We start from the raw sequence: 13,826 nt of genomic DNA on the forward strand, positions 1-13,826 counted from the left end.
TACTAATCAAATTTAATTTAATTTTGTGTGAAAATTTATTTGTACAGCTTTTTTGTTCGGTACAAAATAACAGGAGAAAAATATCAACGTAAATCCATTTATTAATGTTGACACTTTGTTGTGACAAAATTTTTCTATTGTTCTGTGTAATATAATTTATTCTTATATGGTATTATCATCAAATATTTTCCCAGTTGGAAATTTTGACGTCAATGATGACTTTGTGACTTTCCTTTTTATTTTTTTTTGGTAAAATATCAATCAGCAGTTTGTCAAAGGAAACGATGATATGATATAGAACTTAATAGACTTGTTAATTGGTGCTGGTGTCTTTTGCTTATTAATATCCGCAAATCTATATACTTTTATTTTGTGCTTGCGGATCCAACTGACCACTTTACAAATGAGTGGTTGTTGGTGTCGCTCTTTTTTTCTGTAAATCTCTCACTTGCACTTGATCAACATCAACATTGACTTCTTCACTATGATCGTATGTTGCTATAATTAGTAGCGTAAATCTCTCATTTAATGTCTACTGTAGAAGTTGTTTTTGTAGTAAGTTTATAAAGGAAACGATTTGTCTGGAATCATGGCAGATTTATAAGCGACTCGAAGTTTTATCCCAAAACTCAGTTTTTCATCAGAAACTTAGGTTATCATCAGAATCTCAGAATTTCATCAAAAACTCGTCTTTTTTACCAGATTCTCAATTTTTCACCTAAAACTATATTTTTTACTTAAATTCAGTTTTCACTAAAAACGTTGTTTCTGATCACATATTCAGTTTTTCGACAAAAGCTCTTACTTTCACCAAAAACTCCGGTTATTCACAAAATCGCTATAATATTCACCAAAAACTCAACTTTTATCAGAAACTTTGTTCTTCACCAGAAACTAAATTTTTCTCCATAAACTCAGTTTTTCATCCAAAATTCAGTTTTTCAGTAAAAATTCAGGTTTTCACTAAAAACTCAGTATTTCACTAAAAATTCAGGTTTTCACTAAAAACTCAGTATTTCACTAAAAATTCTGTTTTTTTACTAAAGCCTTAGTTTTTCCCAAAAAACTCTGTTTTTTTTTTACTAAAAACTTTGTTTTTCACTAAAAACTTTGTTTTTCACTAAAAACTCTGTTTATCACAAAAAATTTTGTTTTTCACCAAAAACCCAGTTTCTCACTAAATTTTTTTTACTTAAAACATTTTTTTTCCAACAAAAATTTAGTTTTTTTGCCAAAAACTCTCTTTTTTCCCTAAAAACTCTGTTTTTCACCAAAAATCAGTTCTTCACTAAAAATTCTATGTTTTTTTTACTAAAAACTTAGTTTTTTTCTACAAAACCTCTGTTTTTCACTAAAATTTTATTTTTTACTAAAAATTCCGTTTTTTACTAATTACTTTATTTTTTTAACCAAAAAATTTTGTTTTTCACCAAAAATTTTATTTTGTTTGTTATTCACTTAACTTTTAGTTTTTCACCAAAAACTCGAACTTTTATAAAAAACTTAAATTTTTACCCAATTTTTAGTTTTTCACATAAACTTAGTATTTCACCAGAAACTCAGCATTTCACCAAAAATTAGAAATTAATTTTTTTCACCAGAAACTTTTACCAAAAAATCAGTTTTAGACCAAAAAGCTGAATTGTTCACCTATAAGTGACCTTTTCACCAGAAACACAGTTTTTTGCCTACACTTTCTACTAAAAACATCTTATATTTACCGGAAACAAAATTGTTCCTAAAAACCCAAGTTTTTCAAAAACTCAGATTTTCATTAAAAACTAGAGTTACCAAAAGCCAATACCTCAGTGTTTTTTTTTGCTAAATATTCGGATTTTCAATAAAAACTGTGAATTTACTAAAAATTAAATTTTTCTTTAAAGCTTTTTTTATAAAAAATCCTTCAAACAATAAAAAATTTTCAACGACATTCGTTTTTACTTAAAATTCATACAATCGAAAAAAAAATTATTCATCTTCAAAGATGCAAATTTGTCAATAATTATTTCTAGTTGTTATGAAATAATAAAAAAAAACTTAATGTAAAACTATTTAAATAAAATTAATTTTTCAACATAGTATAACAATTTAATTTGTTTTTCTTGCCATTTATGACATGTTTTCACAGTTTAGTTAATAGGACAAATAGATTTTCTAATAGAAAACACAAACACTCGACAGCAAACATATTTATATAAAAAAAAATAGACTGACAGACAAAACGACACACACACACACTCGCTCAAAAAAACTTGCTGCTGTAACGTGTTTAAATCAATTTAAAATAGAAAAAATAAAAATCATTATTCTATTCGTATTCTTAGTCATTAGTCATTACATGAATAAGAACTTTAGCAAATGTCGTTGTATTAACTACTTACTCTACTCACCTGACTTTGAACGTTGTTTATCTTTGTGTTTGTCACTCAATGTGTAAAGAAAAAATGTATAATTTTTATGTTGTTATCTGTCAGTCTTTATAGTCTGTATTGTATGTCTGTCTCTCTGTCTAGTGTGTGTCTTTTGTGATAAATTCGTGCTAAAGTGTTGGATTATAACATTCATTCATACACTTGTTGTAACTCAATTTACATAAATTTTTCAAATCAATACAATTCAAAAAAAATTTAATATATACAGGTAGCGTCTACTCACACGTTTGATTCTTTCACTCTTTACTGCTGTATGTGTTCACAATTGTTTCTATTGACTTAAGTCTGCAATTGATTTTGAAATCACTGCACACATATAGGAGTTTACAATTGATTTTCATTTTATAATTCTTATAAAAACGATATTTTTGATTGTTTTATTTGCCATTGGGTGGGTGTTAGAATTTTACATAAATTTAGGTTCTAAGTGTTTAACACTTTAGATGCAGAGTTTTAAAGGAATGTAATGAATATGAATTAAAACTACTAATACTTTAAAACGGGTGGTATACTTTAACATTCAAGTTGATCTAAAGTTAAATAAAGTTTAGTCCGACTTTTTATCGGCTAAGAAGACTAGTCCACAGTCTACTCCATATAATAGTTCATAGACTAGTCTAGACAATAAACTAGTCGAAAGACTAGCCAATAGACTATTGGCTAATAAATAAACTATTGTACTAATTAGTTTACAGACTAAACAACTGACTAGTAACAGACTAGTCCACAAGCTTGTTCGTAACTATTGAATAGATAAGTTAATGAACGAGTCCATAGTCTAGTCCTATTCAACTGCTTATAAGACTAGTTAATAGGTTATTCAAAAAAGTATACTGACTGGATTATAAACTAGTTTATGGATTAGTCAGTCGATTACTTAATAGACCGTTCAGTAGATTATTTCATAGACAAGTCTATGTAATAGTTTATAGAAGACACAATAGGCTAGTCCATAGACTGGTCAATAGAGTACTTCATGGACTGGTCAATATTCTATTCCATAGATTATTTCATGAACTAGCTTACAGACCAGACATGAACAAGATTAGTAAATAGATTAGATTAGTATATGATCCATAGACTTGTCCTAGTCCAAAGACAAGGCAATTTGCTTGTCCATAGATTAGTCAATAGTTCGTAGAATAGTCCATAGGCTTGCCAATCAGTAAACAAGGCAATGTACGTATCCATGTACTGTTCAATAGCCTAGTCTATAGGTTGCTTCATAGACTACTAGTCCATAGATTAGCCAATAGACATACTATAGACTATAGCTATAAGAGTAGTATCTAGACTAGACACTAGTTTCTAAATAAGTGAATAGTCCATGGACTAGTTTGTAGAATAATCCATAGACTCTTACATAATACAGTCAATAGACCAGTCCATGAACTAGTTCATAGACGAGTTCAGAGGCTAGAGTTGTTTATTTAGTCAGTAGACCACTCAATAGACCATTCTGTAAATTAGCTAAAACACTAGTCCATAAAATATATAAAAGACGTGTCAAGGAACTAGTCCTTAAGGTAGACAATCTACTAGTCAAGAGACAAGTTTATAGAGTAATCAATAGACTAGTAATGGAATAGTATATAGAGTTGTCAATTAGCTAGTCCATAGTCCAACGGAGTAGTCCATAGAGTTGTCTATAGAGTAGTCAATGAACTAGACCATAAAGTAGTCAGTAGACTAGTATATAGAGTAGTCATTAAAGTAGTTCAAAGAGTAGTCAATAGACTAGTCTATAGCATAGTCAATAGACTAGTCCATAAAGTAGTCAATAGGCTAGTACGTAGATTAGTCCATAGAGCAATCAATAGACAGTCCAATGGAGTAGTCAATAGAATAGTTTATAACATTGAAAAAACTTCAAATTTATATGTCTTTATGAATATATTCTTTCAAATGCATGAAATCAAGAGTACTTCATATACAATATAAACCATTTTTTGCCAATTGTTTTGAATCTGAATTGCACTTTGAATATTTATTAGAGATGGATTAAATAGTTAATAATATTGTACTGGGTACTCGATACTCACAGTAGTTACAAAATATATTAACAATTATTCATTCACAATAGTTGTATAATATTATGAACAAATTTCAATTGAAACATTCACGATAGGTTGAACATTACCACTCAAAATACTAAATTTACCAAAAACGAAACATATTTCTAAAGAAAATTTAATTTGGGAGAAGTTTGTTAAGTCGATTAATGTTTTTGTATCGGTTCTATGTATGTTCAGCAATATAGTTTTTATGTGTATGTATTTGTTATTGTTATTTCAAATATTTCGAGCTCAAATTAAAATTGAATAGTTTAAGTAGTCGTAAAATTTTCATCACTAATTGCACAATTGTTTAGTTACCTTTAAGAAATGTGTCTCACACTCAATTTATATTCTACTTTTGTCCTAGAGCCGGATTTAAATACATGAATTATAGTCCATCCAATTTTCCAGAAATATGTTTACATACAAATTGCGACTACCAAATATTTATTGCCCCAACCAAGCTATAGCTTTTATTCGACTTTTTAAAAACTTCTTTGTAAATTTTAATTAACACTTATTATACTTTTTGGTTATAATTTTTTTTTTGGTCTCGCCAACTCAAAAAATAATCTTAATAATAATTATCAAAATAAATATGTATGTATATGTAAGTATTTATGTATGTAGGTTTTCACTTAAATAAATGATAATTAAATTTCTAGCTTAATTGCTACTGTCAACAACAAATACTCTTTTTAATGACATGTAGGTGTTTAAATTTTATTTTTAAATATAAAAGAATCGTCACCATATGATACCGGTTATTACAAGTGTTAAAATATATTGGAGAAAAATCTTAAAAAATTTTGTTGCAAGAATGTGTTTTTTTCAGAGACAGTAACTGTTATAAGTTTTATTATAAAACTTAAAATTTAATAATTATTTTTCAAGCTAAATTTTTTTCCTCAAAAATAAAACTCAATGTTAAGTTTTATGTTTTTGTTCAAAAATAAAACTTATTTCTTGATTTTTATTTTTTGTTCAAAAAATAATTATTATTTTTGAGTTTTATTTTTTTCATTGAAAAATAAAAATCATTTTTAAGTTTTATATTTTTGCTTGAAAAATAAAAATTATTCTTGAATTGTATATTATTTTCTTCAAAAATAAAACTTAATATGAAAATTTATTTGTACAAGTACATATGTTTTATTATATATTTTATTTAAACTTTAAATTTTAAAGTGATAATGCAATCCGAAAGGTATTTTTCGATCAATATAGGAATAAATGCCAACGAATCCGAATAAAATTCTAGGAAATTTAAATATGTTTTACTATTAATAGCATACTAACCCTTCTAGAGCGAAAAGCTAAAATTCGTCTTAAATATGTTTTATAACCATAGTTGCCAGATAAATTTGCAGTAAAATCGTCAAATTTCGGGGAAAAAATCGTCAAAATCGTCAAAATGGTTAATCGAAATCGTCAAAATAAAAAACACTCTTTTTCAACAAAAAAATATTTTATTTTCAATAAAATATAATAAAACATTAGTTATTTTTGTAAAACAAAAATATTTATAAGAACATAACAAATTAATTCGTGTTTTAAATAAAATAAATGAGATATTTTTACATAAAGCTTTTAAATTAATAATGACTTAGTATTGTATAAAATACTTAACAGTTTTACAGTATTTTACAAATATATATTGCAATAATTCAGGTACAACTTTTTAATCAAAACAATTACATTTCTTTAATTTTAAATAGTCTTTTACGTATAAAATTGATTCTAAAGATTCCTTTTCTAATCTATTTCTAGTTTTTGTTTTATTTAAGTTTACCTGGCTAAAAACTCTACATTTGCAGAGGAGTGTGGTAAAACTAAAATCTTAGAAATAAATTTTGTTAATATGGGAATCTCTCCTTTTCATTTCTGATAAATTTTTCCAAAATTCTAATAATTTCATTTCATTTTTAGAATCCCAATTTATTAATTTTAGTTGTCTAAATTCCGACTCTAAATCTTGTTTTTCATTTCATTTTCTGTTGACTCGTCAACGCAGAAAGAAAATGAATTTGTTTTTAAAAGATTAGTTACGTCTGAAAACTGTTTTACTCCTACAATATTTTTTATTATAGCATTTGCTTTTGTTCGTCCTAGAGTAATGTTAGCTGCAGTATTGGAATCCTTAATTAAATGTTGACATACCTTTAACTCCACATTGCAAATTTTACAAAATACCTTGCTGTCCCGCTTTTCAGAACATGAATTAATGTCTGAATTTTTTAACCAGTCCTCCTTAATTTTTCTTTTTTTTCGTTTGTCAGCCTGAAATAATAATATTAGCATTAGATAGCTTTTTACTTAAAAATGTTTGTTAAACTTACCATCGAAGTACTGCTGCCACTTTCATCGTCTTGGTTGGCGCCATCATCGCCACTTGTTTAATATAGGCGTTAAATACTTAAAATATCAACACTTCAAACAAATACTATTATTTTATGGTTAACATATATCTATCACTTTTGCACTTAACTATTTTTACAATCACAAATGACATTTTTCTTTTTCAATGTTGAATACTCTATGTTTCAAAAAATCGTCAAATTTGGGGTCAAAATCGTCAAATCATCAATATGCATTTTTTGGTACATAAAATCGTCAAAATGACGATAAATCGTCAAATCTGGCAACAGTGTTTATAACATAAATCAATACATAAATTTATTTAAAGAACACAACAAAAAGTAATAACAAAAAATAATAACCAAAAATAATAACAAAAATATATACCAAAGTAATTATTTATTTAATTTAACAAATAGTAGTTTTTTCAGGGATCCTGCAGACAAATTGCACCTCTACGCTCTACGCTAACCTGAGTTGCAGGCACACTATGTACTATTCTTGCCAACTCGTACAAATGTGGGTAAACAAATTTCTTCTCCTCCCAATTCAACGATTTCAAAAGATGGAATTCCAAATTTATATAAAAAATTTGGTATTAATATTAATATCAAATGAAACTGGGAACCTCTGCTTTAAAATAATATTATTTATTTATTTCAATTCATCAGGATTAAAATAGAAATAGAAGCCTAATAAAAATTTGTCACAAAAAAGGAGTTAAAAATTTTTGTTTCGAAAATGAGACCTTTTTTAAATTTAATTTCATTTTTGATTTTTTGTCTAAGTGAGTCAAGTAAATAATATTTATAGATCTACAGACTCACAGCTTTCATTTGATACCAATATTAGCATCATACAACACATATAAATATATAAATTATTCGTTTGAAATTGTAAGTTCTTTAAACTTTGAAGTCCTTTTATAAGGACATAAGAGCTGATTATAAATATCGGAGAATGCAGAATTGTATCAACTTTTCTATGTGTGAAAGCTTTTTTCAAAATTGTTATAGGGTGTAATATTATAATATACATATTTATAAATGATGTTGCCCAATACAATACTTCGTAGCACACCCTGTATGAAAATAGGATATCACAAATAGACAACATCTTTGTCTACATCTCTAATGGATTTAAATTCCGCTAAATTTGTGGTTTCCCCCACTCTGTGTCGTTTAATTATAATCATGTTTAACATAACATTGCATTTAACTTAAAAATAAACATTTCTCAAAACATTTCATTCATATTTGTAAGAATACATTTTCATATTGAGTTTTATTTTTGAAAAATATAAAATAAAACTCAAGAATAATTTTTATTTTTTAAGCAAAAAAATAAAACTTAAAAATGATTTTTATTTTTCAATGAAAAAAATAAAAATCAGTAATAATCGTTATGATTTAAACAAAAAAAAAATAAAACTTAAAATATAATTATTATTTCTTGAGTAATATATAAAACTCAAAGAATAATAATTAAAATTAAGTTTTTTAAATAAAACTTAAAAAATAAAAATCATTGTAATTATCGTTAGTCCATATTCTGAGAAAAAAAATTGTTATATTCAATTAATTTTTCCTCCCAATAATTGTATTTGATTTTTTGGTTTTAAATTTTAAGAATAATCATTATTTTCTGTCCCTGGTTTTTTTTAATTGCTAAAGAAGTCTTGCAAGGTTTATTAACGTATTTTTTTTAAGGTTCTTGCAAGTATAAGTGTGTAATAAACAACAATTCAAATGTTTAATTGATATTGACAATTGATTAATTAATATTGATTAAGGTAAAAGAATTAAGGTTATTTGTTTTTAATTAATATAAAATGTTTTTTTTTTTTTGCTCCAAAGAAAATTTTGTTATTTTTTATAGAAATCTATTGATAAAATCAACAATATAGAACGAGCCAGGAGACTACAACGTAATTAATCTATTAATTATTTTATTTTTCAAGAGCTTTTGATAAATTAAAGTACTTTGTCTAGTAGTCCAGTTTAGATAATTTAAATATATATTGTTAGAAAAATAACAAATTTTCTTAAAATCTTTGAAAAAAAATCTTAAAGCAAAAATCTTTAAATATTTTTAATGATTTATAAAATAAATTTTCCATTATATATTTACCAAATATGTAATGGGTATTATTTTTATCGTTCAATAACTTTATCTTCTTAATCCGATCATTTACTTTGCAACCAGACATCAACAAGTTAAAATAATAAATTATGTGTAGGCTGTTCTTATTGAGCTTTTTTTTACAAATGCTACCTAAAGCAATAGTGTCTGTCTAATACCAGCAATTGCGTACTTTTTTTTATAATTGCTACAAAAAAAGTTGGTAGATATGTTGTGTTTGTAGTTAGATATGTAACAAATTGTTGTAGGCTTTCTCAAAGAGCATTTATTCATTCGTCCTGCTATAGTCTATAGACGTGTTCATAATCTTGTCAATACACTAGCCCATGTAGACTAGTTTATAGACTAGACCATAGTTTAATCAGTACTTAAATTGGTCAATATATCAATATTAGTCATAAAGTAAGCTGTAGATTTGTTTAAAGATCAGTCAATAGACTAGTCAATAGATCAGCCAGAGATTGAAAAATAGACTAGTCAATGGTCCAGTTATAATAGTACAATCAATAAAACATTCAAAAGACTAGTCAATAGATCAAACAAAAGACTAGTTAATAATCTACTCAGTAGACTAGTCATTAGGCTAGTCATTTGACCATTAAATAAATTTATCAATAAACCTGTAAATAGTCTAGTATACTAGTTTATAGACTAGTTAATAAACTAAACATTGACTGGTCCAGACTATAAAATGGACCAGTCAATGTACAAGTACTAGACTAATCTTCAAATCAAAATCGTAAGTAGTCAATAGACTAGTCCATAGACTATTCAGTAAACTATTCAAAAGATCAGTCAATATACTACAAAATAGACCAGGCTAAAGATTAGTCAATATATAGACTAGTCAATGGAACAGTCAAAAGACTAGTGAATAGACCACTCCGTAGACTAGTCATTATGTAAATAGTATAGTATACTAAGGAGTGAGATCGAAAAATTCTTAACACACGTTTTTCATTACATTTTTCAACCAAAGTATTATTTGATTTTTTTTGATCAAGTTACCTCTGAAAAACATGTCAGTTATTATGTGTAATGTCAATTATATTAATTTTTTGTTAATCTGATTAAAATGAGTGACCAGAAAAAAGTGCGTACTGGAATTTTTAAATATTTTCAACTAAACCCAACTTGGTCTTACAAAAAGTTGGCCAAGCATACAAAGGTCTGCCGTCAAACTGTTTCCAATGTTATTAAACAGTACCGGGAGAACTTGTCAGTTGATAGAAAACCTGGTTCAGGTAGAAGGAATGGTCCACATGATGTTTCTAAAGTCAAAAAATAGAACGCATTTTCAAAAGAGCACCCAACACATCCGGTAGGAAAGCAGCTCGGTTAGCTCAGTGCTCGGACTATTTGGTACGAAAAGTTAAAGCTAATGCAGGTTTAAAAACATACAAGGCTCAAAAAGTTCCTGACAGGAACGCTGCTAAAAATTTAGAGGCCAAAAACAGAGCACGGAAATTGAAGTCAAGTTTTATAAAAAAATATTCTTGCTGCATAATGGATGACGAAACGTATATTCTGGCAGATTTATGTTGCAGACAAAATTTCCCAGAAAGTTCTTGGTATGGCAAGCAATATGCAGTTGCGGCAAAAGAAGCCAATCATTTGTTACAACGGGCTCTATAAATACCGAAATTTACATCAAGGAATGTTTACAAAAAAGGCTGCTTCCATTCATAAGACTTCATAATGTGTCCACTTATTTTTGGCCTGACTTGGCATCCTGTCACTATGGTAAACAAGCCCTTGAGTGGTACAAGAACAATAATGTGGTATTTGTATCAAGAGAGGCAAATCCTCCAAACTGCCCGGAGCTAAGGCCAGTGGAGAGATATTGGGCTCTTGTTAAAAGAGAATTGAAGAGTACAAAAAAGGTGTCCAAAAGTGTGGTAGATTTTAAACGGAGATGGACTACATGTTCGAGCAAAGTGACAGAAAGCGCTATAAAAACGTTAATGGAAGGGTTTCCGAAAAGGGTTCAAAGTTTCATCACTAGTGATTAAAACTATAAAAATATTTTTTTTTGTAAATTGTAATAATAATTTGAATCAAATAAAAAAAAACAATAAAGCTGTAAGTTTAGTGGTTTCTTTTTTATAAACATATATGTATGTTAAGAATTTTTCGATCTCACTCCTTAGATAATAGACTAGTCAATACTCAATAGATCAGTAGACTAATCGAAAAAGAAGTCAAAAGACTAGTCAGTATACCAGTTAATGTACTAGTCCATAGGTCAATAGACTAGTCAAAAGACTAGTCAATAGAACAGTTAATAGACCAGTCGATAGACTATTCTATAAACCAGTCAATAGACTAGTCTATAGACCAGTCAATAGAACATTCTATAGAGCAGACAATAGACTAGTCTATAGACCATTTACTTAATAGAATAGTCTATAGAGCAGACAATAGACTAGTCTATAGACCAGTCAATAGAATAGTCTATAGAGCAGACAATAGACTAGTCTATAGACCAGTCAATAAACTAGTCTATAGACCAGTCAATAGACTAGTCCATATACCGAGTCAATAGACTAGTCCATATACCGAGTCAATAGACTAGTCCATATACCAGTCAATAAACAATTCTAAAGACCAGTCAATAGATTAGTTTTAGACCAGTCAATAAACTAGTCTATAACTAGTTAATAGACTAGTCTATATACCAGTCAATAGACAAGTCTATAGACTAGTCAATAGACAAGTCTATAGACCTGTAATTGACTTGTCTATAGACCAGTCAAAAGACTAGTTAAAAGACTCTTCAAGAAACCAGTTCTAAAACTAGTCATTAGATCATTTAATAGACTAGTCAGTTGACTAGTACATAAATTAGTCAGTGTATAAGTCAAACGACTTGTCAATCAACCAGTCAACAGACTATAAAATAAACCAGTTAGCAGACTAGTCTATAGATTTGTGACTAGACAAAAGTCTGTTCAATAGATTATTCAACAAAATAATTAATCTACTACTCCATGGACCAATCAGCAGACTAGTTGTCACTAGATTCCTTAATGATTGCCAAATTTTATCAAGTAAAAATATATTTTTAAGGTTCATAAGATTCGTCCAATCCAATTTTACTTGTTTTACTTATTTCTTGTTCATTATTTATTCCCTAGAAACATTAATCAAAGTTTGCCAAATTGAAAAAAGAAAAAAAAATTTAATCACAATTATTCAATGTGATGTAAACCAATCAATTTAATATTGGAATTTTATTGTTTCTCCTCTTATAAATAGCAAAAAACAATTATGTGTATGTTTTTGTACATTAACAATTTTAAGACAGATTTTATGTACTACTACGTACTACTTGAAATATGTTTTAAATTTGTGTTGCTTTATTAGATAATAAATTGATTTGTGTTGTAGATGTATGTAAAAACTGACGTTAAACGTCATTAATTTTTCAAATTTAAAAAGATTTTTTTCATCTGCGCAAGTAGTTAAACTTATTGTGTTCAAAAAGCGTAAATAAATAAAATTTTGGTGATGATTTAACCCAGTTAGTTTTAAGTCAGTTCCAAAGAAATTTAATTACAATATCTCTATTAGTTTACTAAATATAACGTTCCTTAACCACTGTAGACTTGTTCTATTAAACTTTTTTATTCAAACATCAAAATTATTCTTTTTTTTACGCATTTTCGTCTTTAAATTAATTAAAATTCCCCTCTCATTATTCTTATAAATGCCTTTCCACACTGGCGTATACTTAATTTTTTTTATTCTACTATACACGAGTGCGTATGTGTATTATTTATGTTTGTTTTCTTAACACTCATACGTATAAGTGTATACGTGTGAGAAAAAGTTGTTTCCATTAATTTATTTTTTTTTATTTTTGTTTTGCCACTATTAATAGTTGTTGTTTTTGTTGTTCTTTTTTTTGTTGTTGTTTTATTTTTATTTACGACTCTGCTATTTAGTATTTTTTTTCTGTGTGTCTAATTTTGTTTAGCTATTTTTATGATTTTAATAAGAAAACATTTTTCTCATAATGTTTCTATTTAACTTTTGGAAAATGAAGGGAAGAAACACAAAAAAAACCAAACTATTTGTTTAGTTTCGAGGGTTTATTATAGAAAAAGGGTGACCAGTTTAAATAATTAAGTTTCTTTTACTTTATGATATAATTTCAGGAGACAAAAAGGTTAAAAAATCTTATTCTAAAGACGTTGGAAAAAGTTATTAACTTTTAGTTTAAGGCCATTGTTTAGTCCATTGTTTGAATTTTTGAATTGTCTAATGAATGATCTATTAACTGGTCTATGGACTAGTCTATAAGCTAGGTTATTTAGTAGTTTATGGACTAGTGTGCGGACTAATATATGGACTTGTGTATTGATTAGTCTATAGACTAATGTATATTCCAGTCTATTGCACTGACTAGTTTATTTACTAAGGAGAAGTCTATTGAGTTATATATTAACTAGTTCTCTGACTAGTTTTTTGGTTAATCCACTAACTAGTCTATTTACTTTCCTTTTGACTAGCCTATTAACAAGACTAGTATACTGACAAGCCTAGTGTATTGACTTTTCTATTGATTAATCTAGTCTAGTCTGTCTAGTCTGTTGACTTTCCTATTAACTAGTACACTGACTAGTCTAAGGACAAGTGTATGGACTACTGATTAGTCTTTTAATACATTTACTGAATAATTGTCTAACTAGTCAAGTCTCATAATTAGTCTCCTGACAAGTTTTTTGACTAGTCTATTGACTAATCTATTGACTGTACTATTGACCATATGATTAAGTCCAACTTGTCTATTGACTAGTATATAGACTAATCTTTGGACAAACATGTTGACTAG

General features: G+C 27.5%; 1 protein-coding gene across 3 annotated transcripts in view; it reads left to right on the top strand.

Annotated features, from left to right (window-relative positions):
- LOC111684575 (cAMP-dependent protein kinase type I regulatory subunit) overlaps positions 1-13,826 on the top strand; it is a 61,487-nt gene that overhangs the window by 30,482 nt on the left and 17,179 nt on the right. The gene's annotated exons all lie outside the window — the stretch shown is intronic.

This window comes from Lucilia cuprina, chromosome 5, assembly GCF_022045245.1.
Source record: "Lucilia cuprina isolate Lc7/37 chromosome 5, ASM2204524v1, whole genome shotgun sequence".
In the NCBI taxonomy this organism is placed as follows: Eukaryota; Metazoa; Arthropoda; class Insecta; order Diptera; family Calliphoridae; genus Lucilia; species Lucilia cuprina.